Raw genomic sequence first — 12,118 nt, 5'->3', positions numbered from 1 at the left:
AATTTTGTATAAAATAATTTTATATGTATTTTATATAAAATAGTAAACAAATACATATTTTTGTATGAAATAATTTCAAAATAGTTTATCAAATAAAGATAATTGGCTTCTTCTATTTCAGTGGTAACAGGAGGTATGAATGAGAGTAAAACTCCTCAGTGAAAAAGAAAATGGGGATCCCTGGGTGGCACAGCGGTTTCGCGCCTGCCTTTGGCCCAGGGCGCCATCCTGGAGACCCGGGATCGAGTCCCACGTCGGGCTCACGGTGCATGGAGCCTGCTTCTCCCTCTGCCTATGTCTCTTCCTCTCTCTCTCTGTGAGACTATCAAAAATAAATTTAAAAAAAATTAAAAAAAAAGAAAATGAAAATGAATCATTAGTGACATTAATGGAATCAAATCCTTTGGTAATATTACATACATTAAGCAGGATTAATTAACAATATATTACCAGTTTATTAAGAAGTATATTCATATATGCACATTTTCCCTGTGAAGACTAAGTATTATTTTAAAAAAGATTTTATTTATTATTTATTTGAGAGAGAGAGTGTGAGAGAACATGAGCAAGGGAAAGGGTAGACGGAGAATCTGACTCCCCACTGAACAGGGAGCCCGATGTGGGGCTTGATCCCAGGACCCTGAGATCATGAGCTGAAGGCAGATGCTTAACCAACTGAGCCACCCAGGTGCCCTTAAATATTGTTTTAAATGAAGCAAATAAAATTAACTGAATATATATTGTTCCTAAATTGTTTCAACTGAATAGGAGGCCTAATATTTCCATGCGATTGTAATTTTTCCAGGGTTGGTTATATTATGTGTCCATCCCTATTCTGGTTAAGGATATTTGATTGCAGGGAACAGAAAATCACTCAAGAAAAATTAAACAAAAATGCAGTGGCACCAAATGCAAGGAAGATTTGTGATTTATACTTTTTTCGGTCATTCTGATTAGATATCATTAATTTTCTTCATCTTTTCTAGGAACCTGTATTTGGTTGCATTGACTTTCTTTATTGTTTTTATTTTTTATTTTATTTACTTTTACCTTTTATTATTTGTTTCCTTCTATTGATTTAGGTGTGTTTTTTACTCCTCTTTTCCTGGTTTCTTAGATGAAAGCATGCAGCACTGAGTTGAAACTTATTTTTAATATAAGAATCTAATGCTATAAACTTCCTCCAAGTACCACTTTGTCACATCTTGCAACTGTCATTGATATTTTTATTATTATACATTTCTAAATATTCTTCAGTCTTCTTTGTGACTTCTCCCTTGATATGTGGCTTATTTAGATGGATGTTATTTAATTTCCAACTATTTGGGAATTTTCCAGATCTCTTTTTATGTCATTGATTTCTGGTTTAATTCTATTATGATCAGGAAACATATTCTGTATGATTTAAATTCTTTCAAATTTGTCGAGGTTTGATTTATTTCTCCAAATGTGGTCTAACATGGTGAATGTTCTGTGTGTGTTTGAGAAGAACATGTATTCTGTTGCTTTTTGGTTTTCTATAAATGGCAATTAGGTCAAATAGACCTTTAGTGTTATTCCCATGATCCATATCCTTTCTGATTTTCCATCTTTCTGTTTTATCAGTTATTTAGAGTACTGAAGTCTCCAACAATAAATGTAGATTTGTCTTTGTCTCCTTTCTTTCTTTGCTTCATGTGTCTTGAAGCTCTACTGTGACGTACTTAAATATAGGATTATTACGGGGTTATTTTGGTGAACTGAGCCCTTTATCATTAGGTAATACTCCTCTTTATCTCTAGTAATAGTCTTTGCTCTGAATTGTGCATTGTCTGATATCAATATAGTTACTCTAGCCTTCTCTTGGTCAGTATGTGCATACTATATCTCTTCATATACTTTACTTAGGATCTAAGTATATTTAACAGTGGGTTCCTTACAGGTAGCATGCTTTGTTTTTTAATACAATCAGTTAATTCTGATTTGAATTTTTGTGTTTAGGTTATTTATATATACACTATTACTTATATACTGCAAGTATTGTTATGGTGTCATTAATATCTATCATATTGCTAGTTTTTCCAATTATTTTTGTTCTTTTTTGACTTATATTTGAATTGAGTATTTTTAAGATTGTATTTTATCTCTATTATTGACTTACTTTTTCTACTTCTCATATTAATTTATTTTAATAATTACCTTTAGGTTTGCAGTATGCATCTTAAGTTAATTGCAGTTTACCTTCAAGTGGTAGTATTCCACATGTAGTAGAATATGTGACAGAACATGCACAATATCTCCTGTCCCCTTTAGTGCTATTTTTGTCTCCTACATTTTTATTTTACATTTATCTAAGCTCATAATATATTATGTTTTTACTTTAGATAGTCGATAATATTTTAGAGAAATTAAAAGAAGAAAAAGAAATGCCTTTTATATTTATTATGTTAACCATTTCCAGGGATCTTCATTTCCTTGTGTAAATCCAAGCTTCTGTCTGTTGTCATAGTTTTTTTTTTTTCCTGAAGAATTTTCTTTAACATTTCTTGCAGTTCAGATATGCTTTTAATGAATTCTTCATTTCTGTTTGTTGGATAATCTTTGTTTCTCCATCATTTTTTAAAATATTTTCATGAGATAGAAGGTTGACAGTGTTCTTTCAGTCTTTTAAGAATATCATTCTATTTTCTTTTGACATGCAAAGTTTCTGGTAAGATGTGTGGTGTATTTTTTTTTGTCTTTGTTTTTTTCTGTATAATGTGGCCTATTCACTTGATGATTTAAGATTTTCTTTTTATCTTTTGTACTCAGCATTTTCAGTATCATGTGTCTGGATGTGTGAATTTAATTATTAATTTTTAAATACTTTCTGTGCTTTTCCAAGTTTCCAAGACCTGTGGTTTGATATTTTTAATCTTTTGAGGGAATTTTCTGCCATTGTAATGTCTTCAAATATTTCGTCAACTCTTCTTCTCTGTCTTCTTCTGTGATTACAATTACATGTATGTTAGACTCCTTGATAGTGTCCTAAAATTCTTGGATGCTTTGTTCTGCTTTCTCTTATTAGCACTTTCTGTGTGTTTTAGTTTGGGTGATATCTAGAGACCATTCTTGGTTGTGTCAAGTGTACTGATAAGACTTTGAAGGCATTCTTTATCTCTGTACCTATGATTTTTAGTTCCTAGCATTTCTATTTGATTATTTACTATCCTTTTCCTTCCTTATCTGTTCACCCTGAAAATCCCCATTAGTTCATGCATGTTGTCTACTTCGATAACCTGTTGATCATAATTATTTATATTTCCTCTTTAACAAATACATTATCTAGGTTGCTTCTGAATCTTGTTCTATTGATTGATTTGTCTTTGACAATGGGTTGCTTTTTCTTGCATTTTGGGTATCCTATAATGTCTTATTGATTGTTGGACATAGTGTGTATGTCCACTATGTAGCTACTATGAGTAGCAGAGGCTGAGGTAACTAGTGTTCATGACTGATAATCTTTCTGCAAGGCCATTGGTATGGGATATTGTGCCCATGTAGTGAGGATTTTAATTAAATTTGGGTTTTGCTATTGCAATGGCGAGCTTTAGTGCACCACCAGCTTTACATTTTTTTATTACTGCCCTGTTCTTATCATGGTGTTGGTTGTTTAGGGCTTTTTCTCAGATCTCCTGCTTCACTCTAAGTTTAGGCTTTCCCTGGTCTCTTTTCATGCTCTTATCCCTTCTGCAGTGTTAGGCTGAGATTGTTTTTGCTGCTTGTTAGCCTGGTGATGGAGTGCAGGGGAGTTCTCTGTTCTTGCTAAATCTCTGCCTAAGGCATTTCCATTTCATGCTTGGAAGCATGAGGCCTTGCTTGCTTAAAGGCCTTGTTTCCGACATTCTGCAGCCAAGTAAGGGTAAGAGGCCAGGGAAATTCAGCATCTAGTTTACATTCATTTGCTCATTTTCTCAGTTATGTTATGGTATCCTGCTATAATTTGGAGACTTTTTTTAAACAAATTCCTAAGAGAGACAAAATGAAACAATCCCTCCAGGTTTCTGTGAGAGTGGAGATACAGAGATATAGCTGATTAGAGTGGGAGAGAAACTGCATCTAGCTTTCCATGAAAATTTTCAAAAATCCTTTCATTTTAGCCATTTCCCCTCTACTTTGTTGTGGCAACAGTTCCTGAGATTTAGGGGGCATTTTGAATTGTAAATCGGGTTATTTTATAGCGTTTCTCACTCTTACCTTAGGATTCAGCATTTTTTTTTCAAATGTCTTTTTAACTTACTCAATTTTGCTACTATAGACTTATCTCCCATTTTCCCTGATTTTATGTGTTTGTACCTTTATTTATTAATTCATGTCTTTCTTAAAATTTGAGAAGTTTTCAGTCATTTTTTCTATTTTATATGAGTCTTTATACATATCTCTACATTTATTACAGCAGTTATTATTTCTTCCAATATTTTTTCTGCCACTTTCTCTCTCTTTTTATTCTGGAACTCCTATAATGGGTATGTTGGTCTGCTTGATGGTGTCCTAAGGTAGTTAGGTTCTAGTCACCTTTCTTTATTCTTTTTTTTCTTTCTGCTCAGACTTGATGATTTCAGTTATCTGTCTTCAAGTTCTCTGATTCTTTCCTCTGCCTGCACAAATCTGCTCTTGAACTTCTCCTAAACTTTTCATTTCTGTTATTGTACTCTTTAGCTGTAGAATTTCTATTTGGTTGCTTTTTATATTTCCCTTTGCAATATTGTCATTTTGGTCATACATCATTTTCCTGGTTTTCTTTAGTACATTTCCATGTTTTCTTCTAGAGGTTTGAGCATATTTAAGATAGTTATTTGCAAGTCTTCCTAGTAATTCTGATGTTTGGGGTTCCCAAGGGGTTATTTCATTCAATTTTGTGTCTTTAAGTAGGTCATACTTTCTTGTTTCTTTTATGTGTTATGTTTTGTTATTGTTGAAAACTGGACATTTGAATATTGTAATGTAGTCACCCTGGAAATCAAATTTTTCCCATTTTTCAGAGCTTACTCCCCCCCACACACACACAATTTTTCAAAGACTATATTCCTTATCCTGTTGGTAACTGAATTCTCTGTACCTTTAGTTAGTATTCTAGTATTATGACAGAGCTTTCCTTGAATACTAGAAGTCAAAAAAAAACAAAACAAACAAACAAAAAGAAAACAACCTTCCAGGTTTTTGCAGATTGGTTCTGTGCTGTGGTACAATATTTAGCCAGACTTTTGATCAGTCTTGGGATCAGCCTAAAGTGGAAGCTTGGTATCTTTTTCTAAGTATATAACTTGCCCTGGTAAAATGCATGGCTCTCTAAATCTTCCATATAAACTTCTTTTGAATATTCTAATTTCCCAAAGGCTTTTCCCCAGCTTTTTCTCGTGTACCATATGCTGTCTATTATATATCTGTACTGTAATCTTTTGTAGAATGTGTCTGTATGTTGTTAGTTTGCCCTGAAGCATTTTCAAGGGATATCTGCTGCTTTTGAGGCTTCAGTTCTGAGTTAGGCAAAACAGAAATGAGTGTTTCGTGTTAGTTCTTCAGGTAGCCCTCAGACAGGTTAGAAAAATCTACATGGTAATTTTCAAGTAAGATCTGTTCTATTCTCTCCAGAACCAGAATTGCACAGGATCAATAGCAGGATAAAGAGAATAGAGGTGAGCTATATACAATTGCAATATTTCCATTCTTTGTAATGTTCTATGTAAGAGTCATGAGATGAGAAAAAATATCAAGGCCAAAGCGATGTTCCCATCAAAAGTAACAAATTCCTGCAGCTTGGGCTGTGGAACTTAGGTATGAAATATTAAAGATGATAAAAGAAGGTGGATGACTCCCTTTGAAGTGAAATGTTTATTTAATCCATGAGAGCATGGAAACCTGACTTCAGAAACATTTACTGTCATTGCTTTATTTATATTTAATGACTTGAAGAATAAAATAAAGCATCTTACACAAATGGCTTCTTTTCTAACAAATCTTTCTGAATCAGAGATTGTCAGATATACTTGAGTCATTACAGATGGAAATGTGAGCTGTATTGCTAAGACTCTGACTCATTTATTGGCAGCTTTTCAAAAGAGAAGATAGAAACAGAGAAGTATGAAGGTTTGCTCATGTTTCTTTGCGCTACGCAACCTGGTTCCCTCATAGTCTGTTTTTGGTTACTGTCAGATTGATTCCAGAGAGGCAGTATTATGATCAGATTTATCATGTGTTTAGGAAAAAAGCCTTCTTTAGATTACTTAGCATTGAAAAAATGATATTTTGTATTGAGTTTTTGATCCACACAGAATGAGTTGGAAGAGCAGTAAACACATCCAGGAATAATTTTTGATGTAATTACTAAACTTTCCATCGTGGCTACAGAGAAGATAAATACAGTGCTCCTCTAATTTAATAAAAGTGTAAGGGAGGTGGGATATCTGCTGAAGAAAGGAACAAGCATTTCCATTTAAGTTGGCCCCTTTAGCATGTTCAGATGGAAACTGTGATATGCTTCAATTCTGGACTCTGTCACAGTTGAGAGTGCTTATTTGTCTCTAAAATGAAGTGATTATTCTATTCCTATAGAAATATGATGCACTGGGGAAAAAAGATAATGCACTGGTTTAATAAAAGTTTGGGGTGCCTGGGTGGCTCAAGTGGTTAAGCATCTGACTCCATCTTGGCTCAGGTCTTGATCTCAAGATGAGTTCAAGCACCACAATGGTGTGTGGAGCCTACTTTAAAAGAAAGAAGAAAGAAGAAAGAAAGAAAGAAAGAAAGAAAGAAAGAAAGAAAGAAAGAAAGAAAAAGAAGAAGAAAGAAAGAAAGAAAGAAAGAAAGAAAGAAAGAAAGAAAGGAAGGAAGAAAGAAAGAAAGAAGAAAGAAAGAAAGAAAGAAAGAAAGAAAGAAAGAAAGAAAGAAAGAAAGAAAAAAAGAAAAAAGAAAGAAGAAAGAAAGAAAGAAAGGAAGGAAAGAAAGAAAGAAAGAAAGAAAGAAAGAAAGAAAGAAAGGAAGGAAGGAAAGAAAGAAAGAAAGAAAGAAAGGCCAGATACAGAAGACACCCATAAACATATTGATAATGGCCTTGGTCCCTCCTTTATTTACTTAGAGACAAAGTATATTATATAATTTGATGCCTATTAAATGCCAGGCATTTTGATAGGTGCATTCACACTTAACTTTTCCTATTTTAATACCATAACAAATCTGCAGGTATTATCATTACTATTTTAACAGGTGAAGAAATGCTTCCCATATCACACAGTAAGGATTGGGCCTGGAATTTGAATCCACACCTGTGCTTTCATAAAATCTTTTAACAAAAAGTGATAGAACATGATATTTGAGAATAGGGTTTCTATGAACTACTACTTGAGAAAGAGTTCCCTTTGCTTGAGGTAAAAAGAACTGTGCCTCTCAGGAGAATATTGAGGCTCAGAATAAAGACCAAAGTTACTGCTGTGAGCTTCCCAGATCCCATGGGAAGTGAAAGGACTTGAGAAATGTTTCCATCCATGTTAGGAGATAGCTCCTGACAAATGTGGGTTGGAGATAAATACTAGTGGTGATAGCACGGTTGGAATCCCACTAACAAAACCAGATGGAAGCTACCCTGATACTTTTGACTTTGTTAACTAAGCCTTTGGTTTGGTTTGGTTTGGTTTTTGGCTTCTTAGGAACCCCAAAGAAATTTTAGCTCAGAAGGCACTCATTTGACAAGTTTATATTTGATCTTCATTTACTCTCTTTTCTCTCTCTCTCTCTCTTTCCTTCCTTTTTGTAAGACATTTTTCTGGTTTCAGACCCAGAATAGGTGGATAAGACCACTATTCATAGGAAGTTCTTTTTTTTTTAATTTTTTAAAAATTTTTATTTATTTATGATAGTCACAGAGAGAGAGAGAGAGAGAGAGAGGCAGAGACACAGGCAGAGGGAGAAGCAGGCTCCATGCACTGGGAGCCCGACGTGGGATTCGATCCCAGGTCTCCAGGATCGCGCCCTGGGCCAAAGGCAGGCGCCAAACCACTGCGCCACCCAGGGATCCCCTCATAGGGAGTTCTTAAGAGAAGGACTGCTGGGGTCCTACTGACTTGGGGAACTTATAGAAAGTAGTTAGTACAGAATGGGAGAAGATATTTGCAAATGACATCAGATAAAGAGCTAGAATCCAAAATCTATAAAGAATTTATCTAACTCTACACTCAAAGAATAATCCAATCAAGAAATGGGCAGAAGACATTCACAGATATTTCTCCAAAGAAGATATACAAATGGCCAATAGACATATGAAAAAATACTCAACATTGCTCAGCATCAGGGAAATACAAATCAAAACCACAATGAGATACCACCTCACACCAGTCAGAATGGCTAAAATGAACAAATCAGGAAATGATAGATGTTGGTGAGGATTTGGAGAAAGGGGAATCCTGGTACACTGTTGGTGGGAATGCCCCCTGGTACAGCCAGTGTGGAAAACAATATGGAAGTTTCTCAGAAAGTTGAAAATAGAGCTACCCTAGGATCCAGCAATTGCACTACTGGGTATTTACTCCAAAGATACAAATGGAGTGATCCGAAGGGGCATCTGAAACCAAGGTTTGTAGCAGCAATGTCCACAATAACCAAACAATCAAAAGAGCCCATATGTCCATCGACAGAAGAATGGATAAAGAAGATGTGATATAGATATGAATACTATTCAGCTATCAAAAATGAAATCTTGCCATTTACAATGATGTGAATAAAAGATATTATGCTAAGTGCAGTCAATCAGAGAAAGAAAATTATCCCATGATCTCACTCATATGTGGAATTTAAGAAACAAAACAGAGGATCATAGGGAAAGAGAAGAAAAAATAAAACCAGACAAAATCAGAGAGGGAGACAAACCATAAAAGGCTCAATCATAGGAAACAAACTGAAGGTCGCTGGAGGGAAGGGTAGTAGGGGATGGGGTAACAGGTGATGGGCATTAAGGAGAGCATGTGATGTAATGAGCCCTGGGTGTTATATAAGACTGATGAATCACAGCCTTTTATCTCTGAAATCAATAATATATTATATGTTAATTAATTGAATTTAAATAAAATAAAAAATAACTATTAGTACACTGAAGAAAAGAAAGTAGTTAGTAATTTATTTAATCTTTAATGCTATCTGCCAAGTAAATTATATTCCTTGAAGCTTAAAATATCGTCTATATATACAAAATAGTTTACTATTTACAGTTATCTCCAGTTTGGGCTGCAATAAAATTGAGTTTGAAATAAATTATATGTTAGAAGTAAAACTTATTAAGTACTGAGTACTATGATTTAGTTAACATGGCATGGAGAGCAATGCTAGAGGAAGAATCCAAATTAAAATCATGTTCAGGGGGAATCCCTGGGTGGCTCAGGAGTTTAGCGCCGCCTTCAGCCCAGGGCATGATCCGGGGTCCTGGGTTCGAGTCCTGAATCGGGCTCCCTGTATGGAGCCTGCTTCTCCCTCTGCCTGTGTCTCTGCCTCTCCACGCACCCCCTCTGTGTGTCTCTCATGAATAAATAAATAAAATCTTAAAAAAATAAAATCATGTTCAAGGGGCAGCCAGGGTGGGGGAAGACAGTGTTGAGGGTCGATCTACAAAGTGAATGTGGATGAAAATAGGACGGTTGGAAGTGAGGGTACCAAGGGTGAGACAATGTCAGAGGAATAAGTCAGGACAAGTTGAAGTTCTGGGAATGAGAGAATGCTGATGTTCTCATTTTTATGTGGCATTTGGTTATGCGGTGGAGGTAATTATTCAAAGATATCCTACAGGTCGAAGCATTTATTTTTTGTTTGTCAAATGGCCTGGGTATCAAAGGGCTCTTCATGCAAGAATTCTGTGACATCTTGGACCTTTTGCTGCTGTTGGGTTTTTTTTTTTTTTGACCTGGGAGAGTATTTGACCTACATATATGTCAAATATCTTGATAATTATTTTTTCTCTGGAGGAAGTACATGTGAATGAACTAGAATGTGTGAAGCTGTACTTTGGGAAATAATCTCAGAGAAACCATGATATCGAATTTCTCTTACCTCTTAAAAGCGAAGTGACAGAGAGATACAGATGAAAGACGTTTTAGAAATGCGGAGCATCGGTCCATCATTCCATAGCCCTAACGATGCTGTTCTCAGAATGCCGGGTGGAAAACTGAAGTTGGAGCTTATTGGAACTGGCCTCCTTTACTCTGCTAATAACTTCAAAGTAATTCTGGACAAGAGGCATTCAATAAATCCAAATATCACTCTATGAAACTCTAATAAGACAAACATAAAACTACCAACTTTCACTTGAACAGATACATTTTTTAAATCTCTATCCCAGTAGAAAAGTGAAATCAAAATTGTGGTTTACTGAGCCAAAGGGATATGGCCATGATTCATTCCTGAGCTCTTCCTTCAAGGCTAGAGCATGACCCGGTCGGGTGCACACGGATTCATGCCGCAGTCACATTTACAGCCGAGCCCTGCGAGAGGGGAAGGTGCTCGCAGAGACGTCAGATGATCTGAGTGGTAAGCAGTTTCTGTTACCCAGCCAACGGAGAACGGTAGCCACAGAGATCGAATGTAAACATTTATTTGCAGTTTTAGATGGCCAGTCCGAAAACAGAGAAGGCTCCTGGCTAGAGATGCTCACAGGATATAAATGGATGTATAGGTTATTAACTCTGCAATCACTAGCCCATTACTCTGAATTTACAATAAATTTTTTTTTAAAGCATCAAGGTTGTTGTTGTCTTTTCTTAACTTGGGTTAAGATCTAAGAGACCTTTCCAGAAACTCTGCATCTCCGTTACAATATTAAGGAACAGTAATTCCAGCTGTAGGGCATCTGGCCCCAAGCCTGTGGACCTGGGGGCGTAGGAGGAAGTGAGCCTGCACTGCCTCAAGCCTTTTCATCTAGAATGCTTCAGTAAGAGCTTTTTAGGAGGAAGTCATTTTTTTCCCTTTCTTATGATCATTTATCACTCAGTATATAACCCAATATTTACATGTATTTGTCACAAATGCTTAGCCCTATTCCAGAGCCTTTAAAGGGAACTTGGGAAATATGTGTGTGCTGTGTGGACCCAGGATAGAAATTGTAAACCCTCTATAAAAGAGGAATCGTCAGTTCCTGTATCTTGGGCTCAAGACAGAGGACAAGGGAAAGAGAAGCATGCACTTGTCTAATCTTTGCTGTTGAGAAAACACACCGACGTGGCTGTTTGGATTCGGAGCCGTCGAAAGCAAATCCCTGCTTTGCCACTTACAGTAGCAGGATCTTCGGAAAATGGTTTGACTTTTCTAAAAGCCAGTTTCCCTGTCTGTAAAACGAAAACCCAATAACCTCTGTGTCTTAAGATCACCACGAGGGTTAAATGAGATGATGTACGGGAAGCACGCTGCATAGTGTCTCATTTAATTTGCAAATCATTCCATGCAGTGAAGCTATTATTTCGATTTCTCATTTTACAGATGAGAACGCTAAGCCCTACAGAAATAATCCAACTTAAAATCCCCAAGGTCATGGTGTCAGCACGTGTGGGACATGGTTCAGACCCACTTCTGCTGGACTCTAGGGTCTGCACCCCTATCTCCACAATACTCCTTTTTACATATTCACTAGTTTTGAGCGAGCAAGGGTTTAAGTCACTGTTAGAACTCCGCCGCATAGTCTTTGCGTTGGTGACATATGTGATTTGGCCTAACTCAGTTGTAATAAAAAAAAAAAAAACCCCGTTGGTCATTATTTTAAACTCACAAATCTCAACATCTTCTCGAGTGTCGCTATAGTTCGATAGCTGACAGATAAATCCCGAAGGATAATTGCCTGAGGGTTCTGTGGCTCAGGATGGACAGCACAAATTAGTAGCTGGTAGAAAAAAGATTCCTCTCTGGGCCTTCTGTAGGTCCTCTCGTCACACATGTTGATCCAGCTGCTACTTAACTGAAATTGCTAATAGGGTTGTAGTGGGTTACTTTTCCTCAAGCTAATCCCAGAAAATCCAAACTGCAGGAAATCAGGCCTGTAGGAACTAGCAGCTTAATAGCCAGTTGGGTCTCAACATTTTTTGGCCGGAGGATGCCCCTTTAGGAGGACCCGAAGTGTGTGTTAGGCCTGTTG

This window comes from Canis lupus, chromosome 6, assembly GCF_003254725.2.
Source record: "Canis lupus dingo isolate Sandy chromosome 6, ASM325472v2, whole genome shotgun sequence".
Lineage (NCBI taxonomy): Eukaryota > Metazoa > Chordata > Mammalia > Carnivora > Canidae > Canis > Canis lupus.
The sequence above is the reverse complement of the archived record's forward strand: the minus strand, read 5'-3'. Positions refer to the sequence as shown.